Source organism: Canis lupus, chromosome 4 (genome assembly GCF_003254725.2).
Source record: "Canis lupus dingo isolate Sandy chromosome 4, ASM325472v2, whole genome shotgun sequence".
Classification (NCBI taxonomy): domain Eukaryota; kingdom Metazoa; phylum Chordata; class Mammalia; order Carnivora; family Canidae; genus Canis; species Canis lupus.
The window spans coordinates 39,528,974-39,543,695 of NC_064246.1; positions in this window are offsets into that span (position 1 = coordinate 39,528,974).

Below are 14,722 nucleotides of genomic sequence, written 5' to 3' on the forward strand. Positions count from 1 at the left end.
TCCTCTGCCATGTCGGAACTTGTATTTTATGTTCTGGAAACCGTGCTGGGCAGGGAGAGGGAGAACAAGGGGGAAAAAATGTAGTTAAGGTGTATTTTAGGGCCTTAGGCCTCAAACACAAAAAGAATAAGCCAATTCTTTGAAGTTGGGCTAGATACTCTTGATTCTCCTCCTACAAATCCAGGGAAGTGTTTATAATCCCCAACTTACCACCTAGTCCCACCACCTGCATTCAGCCAGCAAATATTTGATAACCAGCTACTACGTGCCCAGTTCCCCTGGAAGCTGAGGAAGCTCCAGAGAAGTATGAATATGAAATGGGTACACAACCTTACAGTTACATAATGCCACCAGACACCATATGAGGCAAGTCAAGGAGGCATCCTAACAATCAGTGCGCTAGATACAGGAAGGAGGGCACAGCTCCTGGAGATTGGAGACTCAGGGGATTCCCAAAAGTAAGGCTTGGGCCATGCCAGAGGAAATATATCAGTTAGGGATCTCCAGAGAAATAGAGCCAGTAATACATATATATGAATATACAGTAATTCCACATTATTCACAGGAGTTAAATTACAAGACCCCCCGCAAATGCCTGAAACTACTGGTGGTTTTGAATCCTATACATTCTATGCTTTTCCTATGTGTACACACCTATGATAATGTTTGATTTATAAACTGGAAACAGTAAGAGATGAACAACAATAACTACTAATAGAACAATTATTACAATATTCTATGATAAAGTTACACGAATGGTGTCTCTCCCTCCCTCCCTCCCTCCCTCTCTCTCTCTCTCTCCAAATATTGTACTCATTGTATTGTCTCATTTCTTGTGAAGATATAAGATGACAAGACACCTGTAAGAGAAGATGACATGGGTGAATGATGCAGGCACTATGACATCGCATGAGGCTGCTACTGATCTTTTCTTTAATAGATATTTTTAATTGAAATTCACTTAGCCGACATATGTAGTACATCACAGTTTCATATGTGGTGTTTAATAACTCATCAGTTGCATATAACACCCAGTGCTCATCATATCATGTGCTACTGACCTTGTGATGACACATCAGAAGGAGGGTCATCTGCTTCTGGACCACATTTGACCACAGGTAATGGAAGCTGTAGAAAGTGAAACTGGATAACTAGGGACTGCTTATTCATACATATGGATATATGTGTTTATATAAATACACACACAGAGATTGATTTCTTGAGAGGAACTGGCTCGTGTGATCATGGGGAACTGACACATCTGAACTCTAGGAGGGGCCGGCAGGCTGGGAAACACAAGAGTTGATGCCACAGTCTCGAAGCAGAATTCCTTCTCTACAAGACCTCAGTTTTGTAGGAACAGCCTTCAGGTGACTGGATGTGGTTCACCCACAACATCAAGGGTAATATTCTTTACTCAATGGCCACTAAGTGCAATGTTAACCACATCTACAAAAGACCATCACAGCAACATGAAGATCAGCGTTTGATTAGACTGAGTACTATGACCTAGCCTCGTTCATCCATAAAACTAACCTGAAAAAAGGCATTAGTTATCCTAATGGATAGGGCAGGATAAGGGGTGCAGAGGCAGGCTGGCCTTGGAGAGAACAGCATTACAGCACTGACGACAGTGGGCCGAACATCAGAGCCATGAGGTGGGTGTGCCATCTGGGAATTAGCAGGGGCAGGACTTTGGACTCTCTGCCAAAAGGTCTTGGGCCTGTACCCTGACCCCTGAGGTTTGGTTAAAGGTTAAAGGTTTCCCATGATACAGGCAACAGCATAAGCTGCCTGGAGCCTAGGGATGGCTGGGGATACTGAGAAGCATGGCTCGGGAGGGCAGGGCAGGGAGGAGGCAGGCCCAGGGAGTGGTGGGCAGCAGGGGCAAAATCAGGAAGAGCCAGAGCAGAGGGCAGGATGGGGAGTCTAGGTTACCATATTGTGAGGGTATAGCAACTCAGAACACCAACGACACACAGCTACACGCAGAGCAGAAAGCCACCAAAGCTGTGGGAACTGGTGTCATCTCCAAGGGAGAGATTGAAAAGAAAAAGCCAAGAAAGGTAAGCCTCAGAGAGTGGTTCCAACAAGCACCAGAAAGCAAGGGGACAGATCTGGAATGGCAGGTGGGACGGCCCACCAACACACGCTGGCCAGGCCACACGGGGAGGTGGAGAGGTGAGGGCAGTGCGGAGGACCAGGATATCCTCAGAGAAGGCCTTAAGCACAGAGAAGCAGCACAGTGCCCAAAGGCCCAGGAGGGACCCTGGACTACAAATGAGCTGGCCCCTCCCAGGAAGCGTGAGAGAAAAGTCGGCAGCCCAGGGCAGGAGGAGATGCAGTTAAGGAGGGGCCAAAGCACAGACACAGCCTAGAGGAGTCTCTGGCAGATCTGGCCCTTGTGGGGTCCAGTTAATATCTGGACACCTTGTAGGATGGGGTCAGGTGGTATTACTGAAAGTGGGGGAATAGATAACAGGGAGTAAACTGGGAGAAAGGATGAAGCATGTGATGGTGGGGGAGGGCAAGGGGCCTAGAGGGGACACAGCCTTGTGCCCTGAGAGGGTTAAAAAACAAGAAGGAGACAGATGCAAATCAGAGGATACACAAGCATCAGGATATCAAAGACCCAGGCTCAAATCAAGAAAGGAAGGTCAGTGTGGTTATAGTATCAGCAGTCAGGCACCAGCACCCACTTCAGGCACTTCTGTAGAGTGCTTCCTGCCCACCAGACACGACTCTCAGGGTTCTACAGACTAACCTATGTCAAGTCTCTAATCATCACAACCCCAAGAGATAAGTATGATTATTATCATCATTTTATGGACAGAGAAATAATAAAAGAACAGAGAGGTTAACAACTTGCCCAAAGCCACACAGCAAGCAAGGGGTGAAGCTGTGATTCAAACTAAACAGTCAACTGAGGTGTTAGAGGTAAAATGAGTTGTCTGAAACTATAAAGCAAAAAGATAAATTTGGGACTCAAATGCAGACTGCAAATATATATATATATGGTGGCTGGTTTGCCGATCTGGAAGCAAACCAGCCTGGGTCAATCCTATGAGCAATCTGATCTAGAAGCAGAAGAAGGTGACTCACCAGGAGCTCGCAATACCTCCTCCAGGTCTTCCACCTGGCATACTGATTCCCAACATCCTTACAAAGTCTTATCCCAAACCAGGATGATGTCTGCACAGGAGCCCGAAGCCCAGCATTCAGAGGGCAGGAGCTGCAGCTTTATGCATTAGCAGCCTGCACAATGCTAGAGGTGCCCCATGAAGCTAGGGGGTCACCTGCTAGGAAGGCTCCCCAACCAAACTTATGTTCAGATTCTGGGGATGTCAGACACGTTGGGAGTGGCTTATTCAAAGGGTTCTGGGAAGATGCTTCCCACCAAGGTCCCTGTTATCTCTGAATCTTTGCATCTACAGTGAGTCAGGACCTAACAGAGTGAATCTGGAGGCTTATGAATGATCTGCTGTGTCATTTGATGCAAACAGGTAATTAAGCCAAGTCCAAACATCTAACAGAGAGAATGAAAGTCATTAGCTGAATAACCATCATACTACTTTAATACCTGTACCTTGCCTTTTCCTCTTAAAATCTTTTATCCTACAGAGGGTTACACATTGCAGTGTAAGAATCAAAGTGTTGCGGGAATCCTGGGTGGCTCATGGGTTTAGCACCTGCTTTCGGCACAGGGCATGATCCCAGAGTTCCAGAATCAAGTCCAACATCAGTCCCACATCCCTGCATGTAGCCTGCTTCTCCCTCTGCCTGTATCTTTGTCTGTCTGTCTCTCTCTCTCTCTCTCTCTCTCTCTCTCTCCCCCCTCTCTCTCATGAATAAATAAATAAATAAATAAAATATTAAAAAAAAAAAGAAAGTGTTGCTTTTGTACTTGTCCACCAGCCAGCGCCTTGAGGCTCAATAGACAAATATACACTTCACTGTCTCCTGGTTCTCTGCCAAAACCCTTTCCTGCTGCAAGGCACACCTCTCAGCCCATCCCCTCCACACTCTGGACCCTCCTCATGCTGCTCTCTCCTCCTCGGAGCTACTGAGTAGCCTTTGCACCAAAGCCAGGTTCCCTTCCCATTGCATCCACAACTACCTCTTCCCTCTCCCCGTCTGGTCCCCTCCCATCTCCCTCCTCTCCCTCCTCCTCCACAGCTCTTCTCAGGTCTAGCAGCTAATAGAGGAAGAAGACTGAGTCCTAGTCCCAGGAGGAGCCTGAATCGGGGCAGAAGGTCAGGAGCAGGGGGTCTCCAAAGACAGGAGAACACCACCAGAGTACCACCAGTACACTGGTCACCCAAGCTACCTTCTTGTGCAACCGGTAGCAGTCCCTGGCATGCCCAGAATGCACAGGATGGGAAGGTGCCCAAAACCAGAAGTATGTCCAGGGATTGCTATCACTTATCACTCACCTGTCATATAAATCAGAATTCCCCAAAGTGTGATGTGCAGAGTACTGGCCTGACCCCTTGAGATGATTCATGGGTAAGAGATACATGCTTTCTATTTCAGAGATTTGGATTACTTTTTACAATCACCTTTTATATATGGGAAGGGATAGTGGTTTTTACACACAGTCATGCTATCGATTTTCCTGCTGAACTTAATTCAGCTCAGTAAGTTCAGTAAGTGAAAAACATGAGCCAATTTAAAGACAAGCAGAAAGCAAGGAGTGTATGTATGGCGAAGACCACAAAGGTGATAAGCTAATGACTGATGACCGGTGATCCTGACACAAATCACCTAGAGACCCACCCACCCACAGACCCACCTTGGTCCTTGGTTAATTAAGGACAGGTTGGAATCACAAGACAATTTGATTTAGCGGATAAATGTTTACCAAGCGCCTCTGCTGCATCCAGGAGTGAGGATCACACAGTAGCAGCCCAACTTCAGGAAGCTTATCGTTCACTTGCTGGAAAGAACAGGTATTCATTTGCAGAAACTGCTACAGAATGAGGCAAAACAGTATATATGGGAGGGAAGCAGATGGAGAGCAGTGGGGCCATGGGGACAAGAATAGGGAAAACAGGGAACCCCCCGATTGGCTGGGGTAACTCCAGAGGTGGGGCTCGGGAGGTAGGGAGATCCACTTCAAAGCAAAAGAGCCCTGAAATTTACCTTCCATCACGACCTCACCATCTGGCTCCCCAGGAAGTCACTTCAGGCCCCTGGTGCCATCCCAGAGGCAGAGAAAGCCACCACAGGGCTATGATTCTAAAAGCATGAGAAAAGGAGAGACACTCCATTGTCATTTTCCAGGCTGCCCTGGGCCCAAGTGGAAGGCTCTTCTGCGGGGCACAGAGAACCTCGGCTCTGTCTGGTCAGGCCTGACTCTAGCCAGGCTTCCATGCATTCCCTGCTTTCCTGAGGTGGTACTCCTCGCTCTCAAACCCCTAAAGCTGCTTGGTGGGTGAGAGACTCATCTTCCTTCCCAATCTGAAGCTGACTTAGGGATCCAGAGACCAGAGCATTACTGAGCAGGAACAGAGGCAGGTATTCACAACTGCTGCATTTTCCTCTACATCTTGAGGGTCGGCACCTTCAGGTGCCTTTTGGTGTCCTGCGATGATACCTGGAGGTGGGACCTTTGGGAGGAACTCAGGATTAGGTGAGGTCATGGAGGTGGGCCCTCAGGATGGGATTGGTGCCCTTATAAGAGACACCAGGGAGCTTGTGCTCATTCTCTCTTCACCACGTGAGGACACAGCAAGAAGATAGCCACCAGTAAGCTGGGAAGCATGCTCTCACCAGAACCCAGCCATGCTGGCACACTGAACTCAGACTTCCAGTTTCCAGAACTGTGAGAAAATACATGTCTGTCATTGAAGCCACCCAATAGATTGTATTCTGCTGCAGCAGCTGAGCTAACTAGAGATCCATACTCCTTATCCTGGCCATTGGCCCTAAGGCACTCATTTCTTGCCACTGTCCAGACATCACTCACTAGTCTCCAGCCACACCAGCTTCTCTTCAGTTCACTGAACTAGCCAAATTGCCAATCTCAAGGCCTTTGTACTTACCTGCTTCTGCCTGAAAGCAGCCTCTCCTGATCTTTGTATGGTGGTCTTTTTGTGTTATTCAAGTCTTTTGTGTCATTCAAGAAATAATCCCTGTTCAGGGAGCTCACCCCAGACCACCCTCGCTGACACAGGAACTTAGACACTGTGTCCTCTCATTACTTTCTTTGCTGCCTGAGACCAGTGGCTTTGCCCATCTTATTCACCCCTATATCTCACAAAGGCCATCACAGCACCTGCCACATCAAAGGTGCTCATCAGATAGCTACTGAATAAATGGCTGAGACACAAGAGTCTGGCCTCCATTGGTCCAGAGACCCAAGCTGTTGGTGGAAAAGGGGAAGGGGCGACACCAGCTGAGGGCACCACCATTAGCTGAGCCTGTGCTCTGAAGTTTCCCAGTCGGAAAGCCAGCTCAAGCAAGCCCTCCTAAGGAAACACGGCCAGTGAAGAACTCAGCAAATGGAGCCCGAGGCTGGCCAAAAGACGGTCACACTCTAAAATATGCATGACCAGATTTTGCGCACCGTGCAAGTTTTATCTTTGACCGTACTTATGGAAACATTATTCAAGAACATCGTGAACACACAAAAATAAATCTTTAAAAATACCATTTGAATGACATACACATACGAATGAAAGATTTTTCTCCTTCTACTATAAGCAGTCCATTAAGGCATTTTTAAAAAGCAAATGTGATAGTTACTGCACACAGTAACCTGCAAATAAAAGCGTACCTAATCACTACCCCCACAGCTGCCCCCAGATGAAACCCACCCCAACCTGACCACCTAGACGCAGCCACTTGAACCAAGGTGGGAGGACGGGGCAGCTCACCAACTCTGTTTCCTGCCTTCTGAGGATCTGAGGGTGCCTAAAGCAACAGAAGGTCATAGTTTCTACAGAGACTCAAATGTGGGTCAGAGTGGCCATCACTTCCTGCTTTGATCGTTGGAGAAGACAATGGTTATTTAGTGCCTCTTCTCTGTCTCTCCTCAGCACCCTCCACATGCCAAGCCTACAGTGAACATCATGTACTTTGATGATGGCATACCCATGCTGCTCACACAGCAGCCCCCTCCGCCCAGCCTCTCCTTTCCTCTGCCTTCCCCTGGGCAGCAGTTTTCCCCCTTTTTCCTCACCAATTATCAGCCTTCTTGCTTTAGTTCTTTGTGTCTAATTTATCTTGTTACCCGTTTCTTTTGTTTGTAACCTTGGCAAAAAAACAAGAAGAATCTGAAAATATTCTTTGGCTTCCTTTTAGATTATAATCTTACCTTTGTTCCCTTCCATTTCTTTCCTTTGAGATCTTTCTTTTAATTTTCTTTCTTTTACTCATTTCTCTTCTTGGCTCTTCTGCCTTTTTCAAAGTTTTAAGATCTTAGGGAGAAATATATAAGTATTTTATACACATACATAGGTACTGAATTCCTTTGCCATCAAGCTAACTAAAATCAGTTTGATCAGCATCAAAATGAAAGTTTTTTGCATTATGATCCATAACCCTTATTGTTCATTGGTAGGGACGAAGAAGTGGGTTGTAAATTCCAGAACAAGCATAAAATACAAAGACCTAGGAATTTGAATACTCATGTCCAAATCTGGACTTGGACCCTTCCAGCTGTGAGTGTCTTGGGCAAGAATCTCTGAGTGCAAGGGTTTCATCAGTAAAATGGGAATAATAACTCCATCCTTCCCAAGGTCATAGAGAGGTTTAAAGGAGCAGTATATATGAAAGTACTTTCAACCTATGAATAATTCCAGCACAAAGCAGTATGGGATCAGGGCCTGGGCTGAACTATGAAATGCCACAAGAGTTGGAAGAACACCAACCAACCCTTCAATTCACCCCTCCCCCACTAACCTGGGCTTTCCCTCCCCAAGTCCCAGTTCTGCTAATGGAACTAGGAGGCATTTTGTCATCCAATAACCATGCATGCACACACATCAGATATACACTTAATCTGCTTTGAGTCAGGGACTGTAATAAGTGCTAAGGATTGAACATGGAACGTGGCAGACAACATCCCCTCCTTCAGGGCACTTATAATTCATTTTTGGTGGGAGAAAGAAAAAGATATGACAAACTATTTAAATAAACAAGGCAGTAACTGGGCAAAGAGCCTACATTAAGGCCCTATGGCAGGGAAGAGGCTGGCCTATTAGCAGTATAGAAAGATGGTGCTGGAACGTGAGAGTGGCTCCCATGAGGCCTTAAAACCAGCAGGGCCAGATTTTGCAGTGCCGTCCAGCCCATGGTCAGGAGTGCGAAACTGATTCTGAGGAAGCCTCTAGAGTTAAACAACTGAGTGGTATGATTTGGTTTGGGGTTTATTTTTGTTGGTTGGTTCTGTTTGGTTTTTCTTCAATCTGGCTACAGTGCAGAGAATTTGGCCTGGAGAGAGTACTGGAGAGTAAAAGGAGAAGCAGAAGACCAGCTGGTCAATCCCACAACAGTATACAAGGCACAGATGACCCTGATGGTAGTAATGGAGGGAGGTGAACAGAATCACATGTATTTTGCAGTCAGAAATAAGATTCTGTGGTAAATTCCACATAGAAGCATGAAGCTAGGAGAAAATGACTCATTTTCATATCCAAGATGACTCCTGGGCAGGGAGGGGTTTGCTGGAGCAATCAGACATGTGGTGATGGCACAGACGAGATATCGTGGATGAGATGGGGAGGGACATGGGGCAGGTGCAGGAGGGGAATGGTCATTGAGAGGCCTCAACTGCCATTATCTTCCCCAGTTACTCATCCGTGCACAAGCTGGTTAGCTGGCCACTTTGTCCCCCACGAGCTTCTCAAAACCATCTCTTCCTTTTCCTCTCTAATTTGCCACTTCATTTCTCAGTGTGTTCCTTCCTCAGAGGTCTCCACCTCCAATCCATCTGCTGCACCCACACTAGCCCCACACCTCAGGACTTCCTGGAATGGGGGGAATAATGAGTTTGCCTCTATTGCTTAAGACTTTGGCGTTGGGTTTTCCATTACTTGCTGATGGAGGCAGACACCCCAGGCCCTCAGGGTCTAGCCCTGGCCAATGCACAAGTGTGAGTCCTCTCCTCCACAAACACCATCCCGCCTAGCTTACAACCTGCCTACTCGTCCACACTCTCGTGCTCTCTCTCTCTCTCTCTCTCTCTCTCTCTCTCCTGATGTACACCAAGAAAGCCATATGAAGATATAACCAGGAAGCAGCTCTCACCAGGAACCCAATCATGCTGGCACGCTGGTCTCAGACTTCAAACCTCCAGAATGGTGAGAAATAAATGCCTGTTTGTAAGTGACGTGGTCAATGGTATTCTGCTACAACAGCCCCAATGGGCTAAGATAATCAGGTTCTAAAGTTTTCAAACAAAGTGAAAATCCTGAGTGGTTAAAACTAAATCCTGTCTACCATACACTAAAACAGAGTATTTCATTCTATGTGTCCAGTACACTAATTCTCACCCCCCAGTGAACTTTGAAAAGCACTGAGTTCCACTACAGGGGAGAGTAAACTGAGAGGCTACAATGTCTCTTGTTCAAACCACCTGCTTTAAAACAATCATCAATCCCTACTGGTAAGCATGCTTGGGAAGGTGGGATGGGGAAACGGTTGGGAGTGGAGGGATACTATTACAGTGACTCCTGCTTGCCTAAGGGGGTTTGCTTGATTTTTTTTAATTAATATTTTGCCTCAGTGACCTTAACCCCCAGTACACCAGGAAAAAACTGTCAGCTTCATTTACCATCAGGGTCCAATGGACCCTTTTAATTTTTATGAGTAAGTTATGGAAGTAGTAATAAAAGGATGGTATTTAAAACTTTATAAATAAATAAATAAATAAATAAATAAATAAATAAATAAATAAATAAATAAATATTTAAAAAGCTTTATCATAAAATTTGGGGTGCCTGGAGTAGCTCAGCTGGTTAAGCATCCAACTCTCAATTTCGGCTCAGGTCATGATCTCGGGGTAATGAGATTAAACCCCATTAAGCTCCGTGCTGGGTGTGGTACCTGCTTGTGATTCTCCCTCTGCTCCTCCCCCACCCTGTGCATAAGTAAGCCCATCACATGTGTCTCACTCTCTCTCTCAAAAAATTAAAGTTTTTTTAAAATCCTTATTACAAGATTTAATGGTTTAAATATAGCAAATTTCCATTCCCTTTTTTCTGACTTTGAAGATATATAAACTCAAAATGCATAATGTCCTCTACATGCAACTAACTGTTCATCAGCTGGTATGCAGGAACTTGGAACAGATCCATCTTATCAATACTGATTCCAGATCTTAAGAAAATCTCCAATAAGTTCTAGCTTATCGTTAGTTCTGGTTCTTCTTTCACTGACATAACAAAACCTGTTACTTTTAAAACCTCTGATGGCTCATAAGTTTGTTAAAAAGATGAGCATCTTCCTTTCCCCACACTTGCAAAGCATTTTTAAGCTGGGTAAATACCAGCAAGAACTAGTCCAATAATTTTTTCCCACTTCTATATCATCTATTTCCTTTTAACTGCCTTTGTAAACGCATCTGAATTCATCATTTGTCCCCTGCAAATTGTGTCAGGGACGCAAGAGGTAAAAAGAATGTTAGCCCCCATTCTTTTAGCAAAACAGGATGGTCCAGGTTCTTGTTGCAAAATATCAAGTGATGAAATCATTCCTGATGAATGACTAAGTGGATGTGAATATAATCATAGTTTCTCTTTGTCCTCAGAAAGATACTGTTTATTCATCGATTCAGAAGTTTGAGAAAAATTCATCCAGATTATTATCTCATAAGACTCATTGTCTGAGATTGTGCTTATAAAAGCAACTTTACTAGCATTAGCAGAGTCAACAGCACTGCTGGCCCTTCTGATGTGTCTACCTACAATAAAAAATTTTCCTTTGTTGATTTTCTTCTCTTTACCATTTGTGCAGGAAATGAAAACTTCTGGATTCCCAGTTGGATGCGATGAAAAGAACAAATATGGTGTCTTCCATCTTCTTCTAGACCTTCTTGAAAGATGATGTAATGTGCTAAGGAATGTAATAAGATGACAGAAAGGTGATGCACAGTGATGGTTTATTTCACTGTTGTATTGTCCTTCTAGGTGGTGATTCTATCACTCTTCCATTTTCTTATTATTTTAAGTGTTTTTAGCATAGAATAATTAACAATAACTTATGGGTAATGATGACATAATTCCTAGGATAATAAAATGGAAAATGTTTCAATAAATAAGAAAAATAAGATCACCAAGATCCCATGAGCTACCTTAGATTTATAAATGGTTCTAATTGGTCCTGTGCGGCAAATTCAAGAGAGAATGAGCTTTCTTCTGTTTTTGTTAAAAAGTAAATACTTTCTTTGATCTTTGGAAGATTTCTTTAAAAAGAACAGAAGTCACAAAACATGAACCTTTACAAATATTTAGAACTGCTAAAGAAAAAAAAAAGCTCAGAAACCAAAACTAGGTCCAACAAACCTTGATTGTACAGACAGTTAAATCACATTTATAGATTTGGTTGTTCCATAAAGACTTTCAAAATCTGGCCCACTGGAAAATTGCCCTACAAAAAGACTCTTTCTTCACCCACTTGAAATCCATTGGTTCTCAGATCAAAGTTGAAACCCAGCCAAGAGAACTCTACAGTTCTCCAACACCAGGGACACTCACCTCTGGGTTCCACCAGCACTCCTCATGGAGACTAAGCAGCCTTTCGCCTGGGACACTTTCTCCTGGAGTTCGTCTTGGCACACAATGAGAAAGCAAAAATGATGGCCCAAGGAAAATAGAGAGGACTTCCGGAATACTATTCAGGCTTCAAGGCAAGGCACCAACAAAACTCAGACCACAATCAGACATCCGACGTATACTGCTTCATATTCTTTCCAGTAAATGAATTTATGGTGAGGAAGACAATGTTTCTATTTTCTGGCGATTTTTAAAAACTCTTTTTTATCTTTTGTGTTTCCAGTCAATCCAAACTTTGACTATTAATCTATGACACAAAGGAAATGTCCAATTCACAAAAGCAATGTGTTCCAAATCTTTGGGAGTTGGTTGTCTTGGGAACTCAGAATATATTTTCCTTCAATAAATAACATCATAAATGATGGTGAGGTTTCCAAGCCAGCCCCACAAGAGCCTTAACTCATAATGTTGTTGAAACACTGTACTTTCACGGTAAAAATTAGTAGAAAGCAATTTTGTTGAAGTCCTAACAAACAAACCCAAATACCGAAGACATATTCTCCTTTATCCTGAATTCTATTTAATGTAACAACCCCTTCACTGAAAAAAAGACAAGGGAAAAGATGGGAGAATTTCTAGGGAGAGACTTCTTCTTTCAAGAATTTTAAAGGTCGATAGCATCAGTTTGCTATTTTGTCTGCCCATATTTTCCTTCATAGGGGCAGGACGCAAAGAAGCCAGAATGAGGGTAGATTTGGGGCTCGCATAGCAAGATAGCAAAGGATGGGGGAAGAAAAGCAAAAAGTTTAAAAGAGATTTCCTTGAGGAGGCAACTAAAGCTGTTGTTACGAGGAGACTGCCTAAATGAGCATGAATTGATTTACCAAGGAAACTGAAAAGAGGGCAGAAGACCCAATATTAGTGCCCCAGGCCCTTGAGTCTGGAGGAGTCCACTATGTGGTCAGACAGTTCCCTCTCTGACCATGAGGTGGTGCCATCATCCCAGACAGGCAGCTCCCAGGGGGCGGGGTGTGCAGTAGGAGGAGCTCTCCACGTGGAAGCCACGTTTTCCACTCAAGCTCTGGAACTCATGGAAAGCCTGAATGAGACTACCTCATCACCTAATGACCGTTCCCATCCTCCACCGCCCCACCTGCTCGCACCTGAGCAAGAACACTTCTGTCCTGCAGCGCACGGCAACTCCACATCAAGATTCCAACTAATGACTTCCCATTCTTCTCTTCCACCTCCTCCTTCACCACGTCAGCACTGGGCCCCTGGCGTTAACTGGTTCCAAAGGGGAATCTAGTCTAAGAGCATGCTGGAGTCTCATCCTTAAACACCATTGCAATGACGGAACAAGACCTGAGCACAGGTTTGTCCCAAAGGCCTTGACTGTGGGGCCCCAGACACCCTCTCCAGTTTTCTCTCCCACTTTCACACCAACCTGAGAAACCCCTATTTCTGAGACAAATCCCACATATCTCATCCATTCATTTACTCCTGCTAGTCCTCCCTCCCGGCGGGGGAGGGGCGAGAGGCCAGGGCGTGAGGCCCTCTCTCTTTTCCTTACCTCTACTTGTCAGTATCCTCTCCTACTGCTCAGAGTCTACCCCAAATATCCTCCCCCAAACTGCTCAGTAAGTGTTTAACTGAATTTAACTGGTGAATCAGAGAGGAAAATGTGGGTCCTGAGCATCAACCACAGACGCCCTGGGATGTCACCAGGCAGGCCTGCCTCATAGTTCCTACCCCTGGTTGGGTCTTAAACTGAGGAGGGTCCATCCAGCCAGACTCCCTGCTGAACCTTGGGACACCACCATCTGGTCTGTCCTTGCTCCTCCCAAGTCCCAGTTCCCATCTAGGGTGGACTCAGGTCTAGAGAGACACCAAAAGCCACAAACTTGGTGTGTGGCACCATGTCTGTTCTCAATTCATGTTAGCTTTGTAATAATAAGATCATGACTGTCCCCTCCCTACCCCTACTCTCATCAGCCACAATCTGCCAAACAAAGCTGGAGTTCTAGAGCCAGAAGAATAAGGGGGACGGTTACAACAAAGTCACCAGTCTGCTCTTCCCTGCCAGCTCCCAGCCAAGGCCCCAGCAAACTGCCTACTAGTTCTGCAGAATTTCCTCAACCCTGATGGGACTGAACGGGGATGCTCATTCTTCTCTGGCCTGGAGATAAAACCTTTAAGAATGAGTACCTGTACTTGCAATACCTCAAAATCTAGCTACTACTTTTCTCTTCCTTCTAAAGAGGCAGTTGGCTTGGGTGAGAGACAGGAATGTCCCCTGTGAGCAAATAGCCTCAAGATGAGGTTTTGAATAATGCAGGTCCCCTAGGGGCAGCCCCAGGGCTTCATGGTACCAGGCAATGCCTAGCCAAAGACCTTCACCCACCTACCTTGCTGTCCCAGGTGCCCTCCGAGCCTTCTGTCAAGTAGACTCACAATGTCAGCATCCAGCAAAGGTGGGCTTGCTCCTGCCCCCTGAACCTCTCCTATTTCTGTTGTTCAAAGAACCAAGTGACCAGACACTTTTTATAATGCCAATATTGCTCGTGTTCTCACCTACAAAAGAGGTTTCATGGAAGGAAGGCTGACCCCGGAAATTCAGGGGCTTTCGGAGTTCAGTAAGAGGCCAGAATGCCCCTGTTTGTTTGTTATGTTTTGTCTTTCAAGGGTCTACAGGAGAGTGTTTTTCATAAAGTAATAAAGGAAGCTAAGTTAACTATGCAAACAAAAGCAGGGTGGGAAATTCAAACCACCCATTTTAATGTACTTGTACCCCACCTCCTTCCACAAAAGATCAGAGGCTGCAAGAAGTAATGGTTATTGTAATCCTGGGCATGGGTGCTCGGTTTCTTGTCAGGGCTGCAGACTGAAACCTTCAAAGTGACCATTTATTGGTCGGGCGGGGATGGGGGCTGCCCTCTCCCAAGGCGCCCTCCCCACCCCCTCCTCTTGGACTCCCGACTCTGGGCCGCTCGAAGCGAAGCGCA